The sequence below is a fragment of the Choloepus didactylus genome, chromosome 26 (assembly GCF_015220235.1).
Source record: "Choloepus didactylus isolate mChoDid1 chromosome 26, mChoDid1.pri, whole genome shotgun sequence".
Classification (NCBI taxonomy): Eukaryota; Metazoa; Chordata; class Mammalia; order Pilosa; family Megalonychidae; genus Choloepus; species Choloepus didactylus.
In genome coordinates, this window is record NC_051332.1 from 8,207,714 (window position 1) to 8,222,376 (window position 14,663).

Consider the following 14,663-nt stretch of genomic DNA (forward strand, 5'->3'; position numbering starts at 1 on the left):
TTTCCTCTTCAGAGAACTGTCCTTTTCATATCTTTTGCCCATTTTATAATTGGGCTGTCTGTACTATTGTCATTGAGTTGTAGGATTTCTTTGTATATGCAAGATATCAGTCTTTGTCAGATACATGGTTTCCAAAAATTTTTTCCCATGAGTTGCCTGCCTCTTTACCTTTTTGAGAAATTCCTTTGAGGTGCAGAAACTTCTAAGCTTCAGGAGTCCCCATTTATCTATTTTCTCTTTTGTTGCTTGTGCTTTGGGGTGTAAAGTCTAGGAAGTGGCCGCCTAATACAGGTCTTGAAGATGTTTTCCTACATTATCTTCTAGGGAGTTTTATGGTACTTTCTTTATATTGAGATCTTTGGTCCATTTTGAGTTAATTTTTGTGTAGGGGTGAGGTAGGGGTCCTTTTCATTCTTTTGGATATGGATATCCAACTCTCCCAGCCCCATTTGTTGAAAAGACCATATATGACTCAGTTCAGTGACTTAGGGGGGCCTTATCAAAGATCAGTCTGCCATAGATCTGAGGGTCTATCTCTGAATTCTCAATTCGATTCCATTGATCTATATGTCTATCTTTGTGCCAGTACCATGCTGTTTTGGCAACTGTGGCTTTATAATAAGCTTCAAAGTCAGGGAGTGTAAGTCCTCCCACTTCGTTTTTCTTTTTTAGAGTTGTCTTTAGCAATTCGAGGCATCTTCCCTTTCCAATAAATTTGATAACTAGCTTTTCCAAGTCTGCAAAGTAGGTTGTTGGAATTTTGATTGGGATTGCATTGAATCTGTAGATGAGTTTGGGTGGAATTGACATCTTAATGACATTTAGCCTTCCTATCCATGAACATGGAATATTTTTCCATCTTTTAAGGTCCCCTTCTATTTCTTTTAGTAGAGTTATGTAGTTTTCTTTGTATAGGTCTTTACATCTTTGGTTAAGTTGATTCCTAGGTACTTGATTTTTTAGTTGCTATTGAAAATGGTATCTTTTGCTTGAGTGTCTCTTCAGTTTGTTCATTTCTAGCATATAGAAACATTACTGACTTATGTGCATTAACCTTGTATCCCGCCTACTTTGCTAAATTGTTTATTAGCTCTAGTAGCTGTATTGTCGATTTCTCAGGGGTTTTCTAGACATAAGATCATATCGTCTGCAAACAATGACAGTTTTACTTCTTCTTTTCCAATTTGGATGCCTTTTATTTCTTTGTCTTGCCAGATTGCCCTGGCTAGCACTTCCAGCACAATGTTGAATAACAGTGGTGACAGCGGGCATCCTTGTCTTGTTCCTGATCTTAGAGGGAAGGCTTTCAGTCTCTCACCATTGAGTACTATGCTGGCTGTGGGTTTTTCATATATGCTCTTTATCATGTTGAGGAAGTTTCCTTCAATTCCTACCTTTGAAGTGTTTTTATCAAAAAGGGATGTTGGATTTTGTCAAATGCTTTTTCAGCATCTATTGAGATGATCAATTGATTTTTCCCTTTCGAGTTTTTAATGTGTTGTAATACACTGATTGTTTTTCTTATGTTGAACCATCCTTGCATGCCTGGAATGAACCCCACTTGGTCATGGTGTATGATTTTTTTCATGTGTCTTTGGATTCGATTTGCAAGTATTTTGTTGAGGATTTTTGCGTCTATATTCATTAGGGAGATTGGCCGGTAGTTTTCCTTTTTTGTAGCATCTTTGCCTGGTTTTGGTATTAGATTGATGTTAGCTTCATAAAATGAGTTAGGTAGTGTTCCATTTTCTTCAATGTTTTGAAAGAGTTTGAGTAAGATTGGTGTCAGTTCTTTCTGGAAAGTTTGGTAGAATTCCCCTGTGAAGCCATCTGGCCCTGGGCATTTATTTGTGGGAAGATTTTTGATGACTGATTGGATCTCTTTGCTTTTGATGGGTTGGTTGAGGTCTTCTATTTCTTCTCTGGTCAGTCTAGGTTGTTCATATGTTTCCAGGAAATTGTCCATTTCTTCTACATTATCCAGTTTGTTGCCATACAGTTGTTCATAATATCCTCTTATAATTTTTTTTAATTTCTTCAGGATCTGCAGTTATGTCACCTTTTTCATTCATTATTTTGTTTATATGGGTCTTCTCTCTTTTTGATTTTGTCAGTCTAGCTAGGGGCTTGTCAATCTTGTTGATCTTCTCAAAGAACCAACTTTTGGTGATATTTATCCTCTCTATTGTTTTTTTGTTCTCTATGTCATTTATTTCTGCTTTAATCCTTGTTATTTCTTTTCTTCTACTTGGTTTAGGATTGGTTTGCTGTTCATTTTCTAGCTTCTTCAGTTGATCCATTAGTTCTTTGATTTTGGCTCTTTCTTCCTTTTTAATATATGCGTTTAGTGCTATAAATTTCCCCCTTAGCACTGCTTTTGCTGCATCCCATAGGATTTGGTATGTTGTGTTCTCATTTTCGTTTGTCTCTATATATTTAGCAATTTCTCTTGCTATTTCTTCTTTAACCCACTGATTGTTTAGGAGTGTGTTGTTTAACCTCCAGGTATTTGTGAATTTTCCTAAGTCTCTGATGGTTATTGACTTCTAATTGTATTCCATTGTGGTCAGAGAATGTGCTTTGAATAATTTCAATCTTTTTAAATTTATTGAGGCTTGTTTTATGTCCCAGCATATGATCTATTCTGGAGAAAGTTCTGTGAGCACTAGAAAAGTATGTGTATCCTGGTGATTTGGGATGTAATGTCCTGTATATGTCTGTTAAATCTAATTCATTTATCAGATTGTTTAGGTTTCAATTTCCTTATTGGTCTTCTGTCTGGTTGATCTATCTATAGGAGAGAGTGATGTGTTGAAGTCTCCCACAATTATTGTGGAAACATCAATTGCTTCCTTTAGTTTTGCCAGTGTTTCTCTCATGTATTTGTGGCACCTTGATTGGGTGCATAGACATTTACGATTGTTATTTCTTCTTGCTGAATTGCCCCTTTTATTAGTATGTAGTGGCCTTCTTTGTCTCTCAAAACATCCCTGCATTTGAAGTCTATTTTATCTGAGATTAATATTGCTACACCTGCTTTCTTTTGGCTGTAGCTTGCATGAAATATTTTTTCCATCCTTTCACTTTCAGTTTCTTTGTGTCCCTATGTCTAAGATGAGTCTCTTGTATGCAACATATTGATGGTTCATTTTTTTTGATCCATTCTGCGAATCTATATCTTTTAATTGGGGAGTTTAATCCATTTACATTCAATGTTATAACCGTGAAGGCATTTCTTGAATCAACCATCTTATCCTTTGGTTTATGTTTGCCATATTTTTCCCCTCTCTCTATTAATATCCTTTATTGTACCCATACCGAATCTCTTTAGTACTGAACCTTTCTCCAAGTCTCTCTGTCCTGTCTTTGTTTCTCTGTCTGTTGGGCTCCCTTTAGTATCTCCAGTAGGGCAGGTCTCTTGTTAGCAAATTCTCTCAGCATTTGTTTGTCTGTGAAAAATTTAAGCTCTCCCTCAAATTTGAAGGAGAGCTTTGCTGGATAAAGTATTCTTGGCTGGAAATTTTTCTCACTCAGAATTTTAAATATATCGTGCCACTGCCTTCTTGCCTCCATGGTGGCTGCTGAGTAGTCACTACTTAGTCTTATGCTGTTTCCTTTGTATGTGGTGAATTGCTTTTCTCCTGCTGCTTTCAGAACTTGCTCCTTCTCTTCTGTTTTGACAGTGTGATCAGTATATGTCTTGGAGTGGGTTTATTTGGATTTATTCTATTTGGAGCTCGCTGAGCATTTATGATTTGTGTATTTATGTTGTTTAGAAGATTTGGGAAGTTTTCCCCAACAATTTCTTTGAATACTCTTCCTAGACCTTTACCCTTTTCTTCCCCTTCTGGGACACCAATGAGTCTTATATTTGGACGTTTCATATTATCTATCATATCCCTGAGGTCCATTTTGATTTTTTCAATTTTTTTCCCCATTCTTTCTTTTATGCTTTCATTTTCCATTCTGTCATCTTCCAGGTCACTGATTCGTTGTTCAACTTCCTCTAGTCTTGCACTATGAGTGTCCAGAATCTTTTAATTTGGTCAACAGTTTCTTTAATTTCCATAAGATCATCCATTTTTTTATTTAGTCTTGCAATGTCTTCTTTATGCTCTTCTAGAGTCTTCTTGATTTCCTTCATATCCCGTACTATGGTCTCATTGTTCATCTTTAGTTCTTTGAGTAGCTGCTCTAGATGCTGTGTCTCTTCTGGTCTTTTGATTTGGGTGCTTGGGCTTGGGTTATCCATATCGTCTGGTTTTTTCATATGCTTTATAATTTTCTGTTGTTTTTGGCCTCGTGGCATTTGCTGAACTTGATAGGGTTCTTTTAGGGTTTGTAGACCTATTGAAGTCCTTATCTCTAATTTATCAGATCTACAGCTTCGTGGAGTACACTTTCTCTAACTAACCAGCAGGTGGCGTCCACGAGCCACCTGTTCTCCACAAGCCAGTTCTCCCCTGCTTAGCCTTTTTGGTGAGTGGGGGAGTGAGTCTTGTGGGGCCCAATTGGTGTACCAAGCTTGCGTGTGTAGTTGGTGTTGCCTGCCCTGTATGTGGGGCGTGTTTCTGGGCAGTCGGGAAGGGGGGGTGGCCCTAACAATCAAATCTCCCTGGTGATCCTAGAGTTTTAAAGCTGCTGCAATAGTCTAATCCTTCAGTTCAGTCCTGCCACAGTTTGTCTCTGCCACTGACCCAGAAGTCCTTGGTATTGGCGTATGGCTCCTGAGACTTGCAAGTGGGCCCCTCTTCCAGGCTGTGCACCCTGGGTCCTCTGTTGAGGGATGACTGTGCTATGTCACAGGTGAGTGCCGTCCCCTCAGGGCTGTTCTGGGCTGCTGGGCTGTGTAGGGAGGCTCCCAGTCTGCTCAAATGATGGCTGAATGGGGCTTTGTTAATTCACACTGCTCCACCTTCCCAACTCTGGGACAATCAGCTGAGGTTGCAGGGAAGGCTAATGTCCACGCCCAGTTTTGTGGTGTGTGCCTGTTATTTGAAGCCCTTCCATCACACTGGGTTGTCTGGGGCAGCTCTGGGCTATGGGGCTGGCGATGGGCAGGAGTGTTTCCTGTCCACCAGGATGGTGGCTGTGAGCAGACACCCCCCTTTTCTTGGGAAGTTGTGGTGTTTAGTGAATTTTCTCAGCCACTGGATTATTGCCTTTTGTCTCAGAGCTCTCTTAGTTCTGCTCTTGACTTGACGTGCCCAAATTGAAAGTCTTTGAAGCTTTCTCTATTTGGCTTCTTAGAGTAATTGTTTTAGAAAAAGAAAAAAGGATTAAAAAAAAAAAAAAAAGGGTCCTCCTCAGAGATCTAATGGGTTATTGAAATGCTAAGAGACAAAGCAACCAGGGCCATTAAGGAAAGGTCCACAGGGCAGAGAGATCAGCTTTTCTTCGGGATTTGCATATGTGCCTTAGGGCCTGAGCTCCGCCCTTCCCCTTTCTGTGTTCACCAGAACTCTAAAAATCCTCTGCTTTTATTTTGGAGTTTTTCGTGTTGTTTTTTTTTTTTTTCTATGCCTGTCTCCTCTCTGCTGGGCTGGCTGCTCACAAATTCTCTGGTGTCTGGTCTCTGTCTATCTATGGTTGGAGTCTGGATCAGTAGAATGAGTTTCCGATAAGAGCAGCCACTGCAGTTCTCCCTTCTCCTTCCCGGAGCTGACAGCCCCTCCTCCCACGGGACTGAGCCTGGCAGGGAGGGGCGCAGGTCCCCTGGCCGCAAAAACTTACAGATTTTGCTGATCTCAGCAGTTCGTCATTTTCATGAGTGTTGTATGAAGTATGCCCAAAGACAGATTGCTCTGTGGTGTCCAGTCCACGCAGTTCCTGGCTTTCTACCTACTTTCCTGGAGGAGTAACTAAAACATACAGCTCACCAGTCTTCCATCTTGCCCCGCCTCCTAAGGTAATCTTTGAAGTCATTATTATCTGGGGCAATTTTTCCCAACCTTTTTTTTTTTTTTTTGCAATCTACCCCAAAAGAGAATCTTTTTACACTTTATTTTTCCCTAATCACCCCTGCTTCCCTATGAAAATTATAATATATAGATATTTGTCTCTATAGATAGATAGAGATACACATATACATATATGTATTTGTTTACAGACTGTATGTATTTCACTGCTTTATACATAAAAGCAGGAAGATTTACTTTCATCCCCAAGGACCACTTTTTGCCCTATATGGCACACACAGAAAATAATATAAAACTGATGAGATCATGAGCTTGTCTTAAAAGTTTAGTAAGATTGGGTGATAAGAGGATCAACTGAGGTAGTCTTGAGTGGGGAAAATGGACAAACATTGCAGGGTGAGGGAACAGTTAAGATGTTCAGAGAGCTGGGAAAGGAGATCCAGTTCTACAATGATATGCCCCATATATAAGTTCCATTTATGCCCAAGTCTATTCAGTTGCATACACAAATCATATAATGGTTTCATTTATGCCCAAGCCCATTCAGCTGGGCATGGCATAGGTAAGATTCAGATTAATACTTCAGATACTATACAACAAAGGATTACAATTTCAAAGAAAAGCAGTAATTTCATCCACAGGTCCAAGGAATTGTAAATGGACAAATGTCATAAAGAGTTCCAGAAATGGTGCCAGTTAAAAAAAGAATGTAAGACTGCCTTTATACATAAGGAGATCTATATCAGTTTAGATGTCTAAATTATAAGTCACTGCTTATTAGGCTATTTCTTTATGTCACATATAACTACATGTTTGACAGAAGAGGAAGAAGTATTAGATGACATCATGGGGGTTATGAATAAATTCAACATAGCAATGAATTTTATTTACTTTTCTTTAGAGCTCATGAGAAGCCAAGAAAATACAATGTTAAAGAAAAACTACACACCTGTGACTGAGTTTATTCTCCTGGGACTGACAGATCAAGCTGAGTTGCAACCTGTCCTTTTTGTGGTATTCCTACTGATCTATCTTATCACAGTAATAGGCAATGTGACCATGATTTTGTTAATCAGAAGTGACTCAAAACTTGATACTCCAATGAATTTCTTCCTCAGTCACCTCTCCTTAGTAGATGTCTGTTATTCCACTACTGTCACTCCTCAGATTCTAGTTAATTTCTTATAGAAGAGAAAAACCATTTCCTTCACTGGTTGTTTGATGCAATTCCACTTTTATTTCGCTGGTGATCACTGACTATTATATCCTTGCAGTAATGGCTTATGACCACTACATGGCCATCTGTAAGCCTTTGTTATATGGGAGTAAAATGTCCAGACGTACCTGCTTCTCTCTGGTTCCTGCTCCCTATATTTATGGCTTTGCCAATGGTCTGGCCCAGACCATCCTGATGCTTTGTCTGTCCTTCTGTGGACCCAATGAGATCGACCACTTTTACTTTGCAGACCCACCTCTCATAATCCTTGCCTGCTCAGATACCTATGCCAAAGAAACTGCCATGTTTGTGGTAGCTGGTTTCAACCTCACTTGTTCTCTTACCATCATCCTTGTCTCTTATATGTTCATCTTCACAGTCATCCTGGGCATCCACTCAACTGAGGGATGGCACAAAGCGTTCTCTACCTGTGGGTCCCATCTGATGTCTGTCACCATCTTTTATGGAACTCTGTTCTGCATGCATTTGAGGCCCCCTTCTGATACATCTGTAGAAGAGGGCAAAATTGCAGCTGTTTTTTATATCTTTGTGAGTCCTATGTTAAATCCTTTTATCTATAGCCTGAGAAACAAAGATGTTAAAAGAGTAATAAGGGAACTTATTCAAAAGAAATTATTTGCAAAATAAGGCAGGCATTTTTTGGATGTAGGCAGGCAATATATCTTCATTTGCTGACCTGTTAATGAGCACTTCAAATTACCAAATTACTTTCTGTTATGAAGTAGTTTTTTTTTCCTAATTCAGTTTTATTGAGATATAATCACATGGTATGTGATTATACTATGCAATCATCCATGGTTCACAGTACCATCTTATAGTTGTGCATTCATCACCCCAATCTATTTTTGAAAATTTTCCTTACACCAGAAAGAATAAGAATCAGAATGAAAAATAAAAATAAAAAAAGAATACCCAAATCTCCCCCCATCTCACCCTATTTTTTCATTTAGGTTTTTTCCCCATTTTTCTGCTCATCCTTCCATATATTGGATAAAGGGAGTGCAATCCACAGGGTTTTCACAATCACACTGTCACCCCTTGTAAGCTACATTGTTTTACAACTGTCTTCAAGAGTCAAGGCTACTGGGTTGGAGTTTGGTAATTTCAGATATTTACTCTAGCTAGTCCAATATATTGAAACCTAAAAAGTGTTATCTACATAGCGTGTAAGAATGTTCACCAGAGTGACGTCTCGACTCCATTTGAAATCTCTCAGCCACTGAAGCTTTATTTCATTTTGCATCCCCCTTTTGGTCAAGAAGATGTTCTCAATCCCATGATGCTGAGTCCAGATTCATCTGCAGGAGTCATATCCTGTGTTGCCAGGGAGATTTCCACCCCTGGGAGTCAGGTCCAATGCAGGGGGGAGGGCAGTGAGATCACCCACCAAGGTGGCTTAGTTAGAGAGAGAGGGCCAAATCTGAGCAACAAAGAGGCACTCAGGGGGAGACTCTTAGGCCCAATTATAGCAGGTTAAGGCTCTCCTTGCAGCAACAAGCTTCACAGGGGCAAACCCCAAGACAAGAGGGCTCAGCACATCAAGCCGTCAGTCCCCAATGTTTGTGAGAACATCAGCAACAATTATTATGGTGTAGTTTTGTCTTTCTTAATTCACTTATGGAAGTTGGAACAATGTGTCAAATAGTTTGCAAGAATTTAGTATCATCTCAATGAGTTAAAGCACACACAAATACAGGAAATCAAACATAGAATATACTGCTATTCCTCTACAAAACCAAAAAAGAACAAGAGATTCCATTTTTTAGTAGTCATACTTGCGCAAAATTATAAAGATAGAATTAACACATTATATTGCAATGGAGCATATTATACTTTATAGCACTGAATAATTTCCTATTTTCTAGGTATCTGCCAACCATAGCAGGTGTTTTTCTTCTTTTATACAGTTTATATAACAAAGAAGACCTCGGGTATATCTCATATTATTTCCCTAAAAACATCTTAGGAATGAGCTTCACACTATAATGACCTCCTCATAAGTCTTTTAAAACAGTTTAATTAAGATGTATACTCATAACATACAATCCATCCAAAGTATACAATCAATAGTTCTCAGTATCATCACTGAGTTGTTATTATCACTACAACCAATTATTGAATATTTCCATTACTCAACAAAACAAAACAAAACATACACCTTATCCCCTCTATTATTGACCCCTAGCACCTAGCACAGGTGTGGTACTTTCAGTTTTTTGTTTTGTTTGTTTTAGTTTTAGTTTTTGTTTTGTTTTTGATAGCAGTTTTTGAGGCAAATTTAACAGACTATAACAATCACTCAAATCAGGAAAACACGAAGTTGCAGGCACAAAAATCCTTACAGGATTACTACTATTCACAATGAACAACTCATGGTATCACCGAATTGGCAGCTTATTTAAAAAAAAAAAAAAATCACCCCAGTTATAATATTTTCTTTCTTGCCATTATTTCCTTAACAGAAAAAGTTATAAAATTGCGGAGGGGAGACATGTTATCTCTGCAGGCTGACTCACTTGCAGAGGAGCCATGAATGATAATGATTCAAAAGCTCCGAGTTTTATTCCTGAATCAGGTAAGGAGTAAATGACAATATAAGAACAAATTTTGTTTGCAGCAATATCATATTACAACATTGAATTATTACAGTGCAGAGGTTATAATTCACTTTACAATATTCTTAGCCCAAATACCAGACTAAAACCACCCAGCTGCTCACCTGAAGAATAGGTTAGTGCAAGCAGTTGTCGTCTTAATGATGAAACCCCAAATTGGTAAGGCTTTTCTGGCAGTGAGTCTTTGACACTGAAAGCTTCCTCTCCCGAGAGCGGAACATTCTGCTCAGCAAGGACCCGTGCCACCCTCATTTTGAGTCTTGGTCGTTTTTTTCATCTAAAAGGACGGAACGGATCCCCAGCTTTTTCAGTTCTTCCACCAGGTCCACGTTCTGGTGCATATGCAGAATAATGTCACAGCCACCCACAACCTCGCCATTGAGCTACACCCGCGGGATGGTGGGCCAGTAGGAATAATCTTTAATGCCTTGCGGGAGCTCGGGGTCGTCCAGAGCGCTGTATGCCGCGTATTCGCTGACGCCCTGCGGCCGCAGGATCTGCACCGTGGCGTGGCTGAAGCCGCACTGGGGCTGCTCAGGCGTCCCCTTGAGGAAGACCACCACCTTGTCCTTCCTCACCAGCGAGTCCGGTTGCTCCCCCGAGCCGCTGCCGCCGCCAAAGCCCGAGCCCGCCGCCCGCACGCCCGGGCCTGGTCGGCCGCCGCCGCCGCTTCCCCAGGGAGCCGCTCATTTGTTGGGCCGGGACCTGCGCTCTCTACCGCTGCTTTTCCCCGCCGGCGCTGGCCGGGCCCGCCTCCCGGACGCCCTCATTGCTCCCACCAGAGCTGCTGTCCAGGATTGGAGGACATTGGCCCACAACGAAACGATTCTGCCAATCACGTCACTCATCCTGCCTCGGCCCATTTGTTGTTATTGATGAGAAAATACTAAACTATTACTGTTAACTATGGTCCCAAGTTTGCAACAGCTGCGTGTTTTTCCATGTACCACTCTATTATTAGCTCCTTGTAATTCTGAGATATATTTGTTTTAGTTCACAAAAGAATATTTTTTATATTTCTTCCAGCAGTCACAGTCATCGAACACCACAGGGTTCACTGTGTCATACGCTCCTAGGTTTAATCCTCTAGATTTCCTTCTTGTGACACACATGACTCTAAACTTCCCCTTTCAAAACCAATCACACACATAATTCAATGTGGTTAAATTACACACACGAAATTGTGTTACCAGCACTGCTCTCCATTTCCAAACATTTAACTTAAACCTAGTTAAAAATCCTGTACACATTAAACATCCACTCCCCATTCTCTACCTTCATTCTATCTCCTAGTAACCTATACTCTATACTTTAATTCTATGAATTTAATATAATCAGTTCACATTAGTGAGATCATACAATATTTGTCCTTTTGTGTCTGACTTACTTCACTGAATATAATATCCTCAGGGTTCATCCATGCTGTCACATACTTCAGGACTTCAATCTTTCTTATTGCTGAATCATATTCAATCGTACGTATATACCACATTTTGCTTATCCATTCATATGTTGATGGACACTTGGGTTGTTTCCATCTTTTGGCAATTGTGAATAATACTGCTATGAACATCAGTGTGCAAGTGTCTGTTCATGTCCCTGATTTCAGTTCTTTTGTGTTTTTTACCTAGCAGTGGGATTGACATATCATATGGTAGTTCTGTACTTAGCTTCCTGAGAAAACGCCAAACTGTCTTCCACAACAGGTGCCCCATTCTAAATTCCCACCAGCTGTGAATAGGTGTTTCTATATCTTCACATTCACTCCAACATTTGTAGGTTTCTGTTTGCTTACAGTGATGAAACTAGTAAGTGTAAAATGACAACTCGTGGTTTTGACTTGCATTGCCATAATAGCTAGTTAAGTTGGGCATCTTCTCATGTGCTTTTTCAACATTTGTATTTCCTCTTATGAAATGTCTATTCATGTCTTTTAACCATTTTTAAATTGGATTTTTTATTTTTCAGTTGTAGGATGTCTTTATATATTTTGGATTTCAATCACTTAGCTGATAAGTGTTTTCCAAATATATTCTCTGACTGAGTAGACTGATTTTTCACCTTTTCAACAAATTCCTTTGAAATGCACAAGTATTTAATATGAGGAGATCTCATTTACCTATTTTTTCTTTCATTGCTGGTGATTTGGGAGTAAGTTCTAAGAAACCACTGCCTGACACTAGATCTTGTAGCTATTTCCATACATTTTCTTCTGGGAGTTTTATGGTACTGTCTCATATTTAGGTTTTTAATCCATTTTCAGTTAATTTTTGTATAGTTTGTGAGATAGGGTCCCTCTTTCATTTTTTTAGACATGGCTATCAAGTTCTCCCAAAACCATTTATTGAAAACTGTTCTCTCCCTATTGAGTGGATTTGGGAAACTTGTAAAAATAAAGTGATCGTAGATCTGAGCATCAATTTCTGCACACTCAATTCAATTCCATTGATCTGTATGCTCATCATCAGGTCAGTATCAAGTTGTTTTGACAACTGTACCTTTTTAACATGTTTTAAACTCAGGAGGTATGAGTCCTCAAACTTTAATCTTTTTTTTTCAAGATACTTTTCCCTATTCAAAGCCTGCTAATCTTGCAGTTAAATTTGATATTTGGCTTTTCTATTTCTGCAAAGTGAGCTGTTGGGATTTTGACTGGTATTGCATTGAATCTGTAGGTCAACCTGGGTAGAACTTACATCCTAATGACATCTAGCCTTCCAATCCATGAACACAGAATGCCCTTCAATTCATTTAGCTCTTCTTTTATTTCTGTTAGCAATGTTTTATAGTTTTCTAAATAGAGATCTTTTACATCCTTGTTTAAGTTTATTCCTAGGTATTTGATTCTTTTAGATACTATTGTAAGTGGAATTTTATCTTGATTTCTTTGTCAAATAGCTCACTACTAGTATATAGAAGCACTATTGTTGATTTTGTATCCCATCATATTGCTGAACTTTTTAAATTAGTTTTTGTAGCTTTGTTGTATATTTTTCAAGAATTTCTAAATATAAAATCATGTCATCTGTAAATAGTGAAAATTTTATTTCTCCCATTCCAATTTGGATGCGTTTTGTTTCTTTTTCTTGCCTAATTATAGTAGCTGCAACATTAAGCTCAATGTTGAATAATAGTTGTGCAAGTTGGCATTCTTATCTTATTCCCAATCTTAGAGGGAAAGCTTCAAGTCTCTCATCATTCAGTATGATGTTAGTTGTGTGTTTTTCATATATACCCTTTTTTTCATTTTAAGGAAGTCACCTTTGATTGCTACCTTTCAAAATGTTTTTGTTTCTAAATGTGGTATATCACATTAATTGATTTTTTTTGTATTGAGCCACTGTTGCATAAAGGGAATAAAACCCACTTAGTCGTGGTGTATAATTCTCTTAATGTGCAGTTGGGTTGATTTGCAAGTATTTTGTTGAGGATTTTTGTATCTATAGTCACAGGCTTTGGTATTAGGATGATGTTGGCTTCATATAATGAGTTAGGTAGTATTCCCTCCTGTTCAATTTTTTGGATGAGTTTGAGCAGGATTAGTATTAATTCTTCTTGGAATGATGGGTGGAATTCACCTGTGAAGCAATCTGGTTCTGTGTTTTTATTGTTGGGAGGTTTTTTTGGTGACAGATTCAATCCCTTTACTTGTGATTTGTTTGTTGGGGTGCTATATTTCTTATTGAGTCAGTGTAGATTGTTCCTGTGTTTCTAGGAAGTTGGCCATTTCATCTGCATTCTCTACTCATAAGGCTTTTGTAGGAGATGCCAAAGCCTTCAATGATTTCCTTTTTAACCTATGTGTTTCCCTACCACTATAAGATGGCTCTTCTCTACCCTTTCATTATCAGTGTCTTTCCATTAAAAATTGATTCCATTTTGATATTTTATCTATATCTATGCATTCATATATGTGTGCATGTGTATTTGATTATAACCTTTCTATATTTTATTACTAATTTGAATTTATGATCTGAATTTTCTTTGTATGCCCTTCACCTTGACTATTTTCAAATTGGGGTGCTTATCTTTTTTTTTCTCTTTTTCATTTAAGACCTCTTTCCTGAAGGTATAAGATATATGTGCTTACAAAATTAAATTCTACCATTTGTATATTTTAAATGCCACTATTTATTATTTTTAAATATTATCAAGCTATATTTCACTTTATTATTTCTTTTTTTGCTCTGAGAATTAATTTTTTTCCCACTGATGATCTATTTGATATTTACCTATATTATCAAATTGTTTTATAGTTTCACTGCTCAATTTTTTATTGTGAACTATTTACAACATACAACCCAAAGTAGAAAATAACATAAAGACCACCTGTGTAAAAGAACTAATTATTAGTAAGACTTCACTCAATGCCACGATCTTACAGATTTTTTTGAAAGTTAGAAAATATTAAAGTTGAATCTACTTTGGCTGATTCTATTTCTTTACCCATTTCCTGCAGTAAACTTGATTAAGAATTTAATGTTCTTAAGCCTGTGTAAAATCATGTCATTTGTTAGGTGTTTATCTATACATATATTTATATAGTATTATTTGCATATTTTAAACCTGATATAAATGAAATAAATTTCAGTATCCATTACAACTTGTTTATCCTCCATTAAACATTTTAGTTTTATCCATGCTGATTCATGTAGCAGTAATTTTCTCTGCAATATTCTATGCCAACATATAAGTATGCTACAACATATTTATTCATTCTACTATTTATGAGAAATTACATTATTTCTAGTTCCTTGATAATATGAAAATACAGCAACAAAAATCTTCATGTAGTTCTGCATTGAGAATTGATACCCCTGCATGATTGCCTGTCAGGTAAATACTTTACTGTAATTTCTGAGTCTGATGATGTATCTTTAAACTTACTATATA

The 14,663-nt window shown here is 37.9% G+C and overlaps 2 pseudogenes; one reads left to right on the forward strand and one right to left on the reverse strand.

Annotated features, from left to right (window-relative positions):
* The first annotated feature begins 6,845 nt into the window (after window positions 1–6,845).
* LOC119520848 lies at window positions 6,846–7,782 on the forward strand (annotated as a pseudogene).
* Window positions 7,783–9,638: 1,856 nt separating this feature from the next.
* On the reverse strand, window positions 9,639–12,479 carry LOC119520723 (annotated as a pseudogene).
* Between the last annotated feature and the right edge of the window lie 2,184 nt (window positions 12,480–14,663).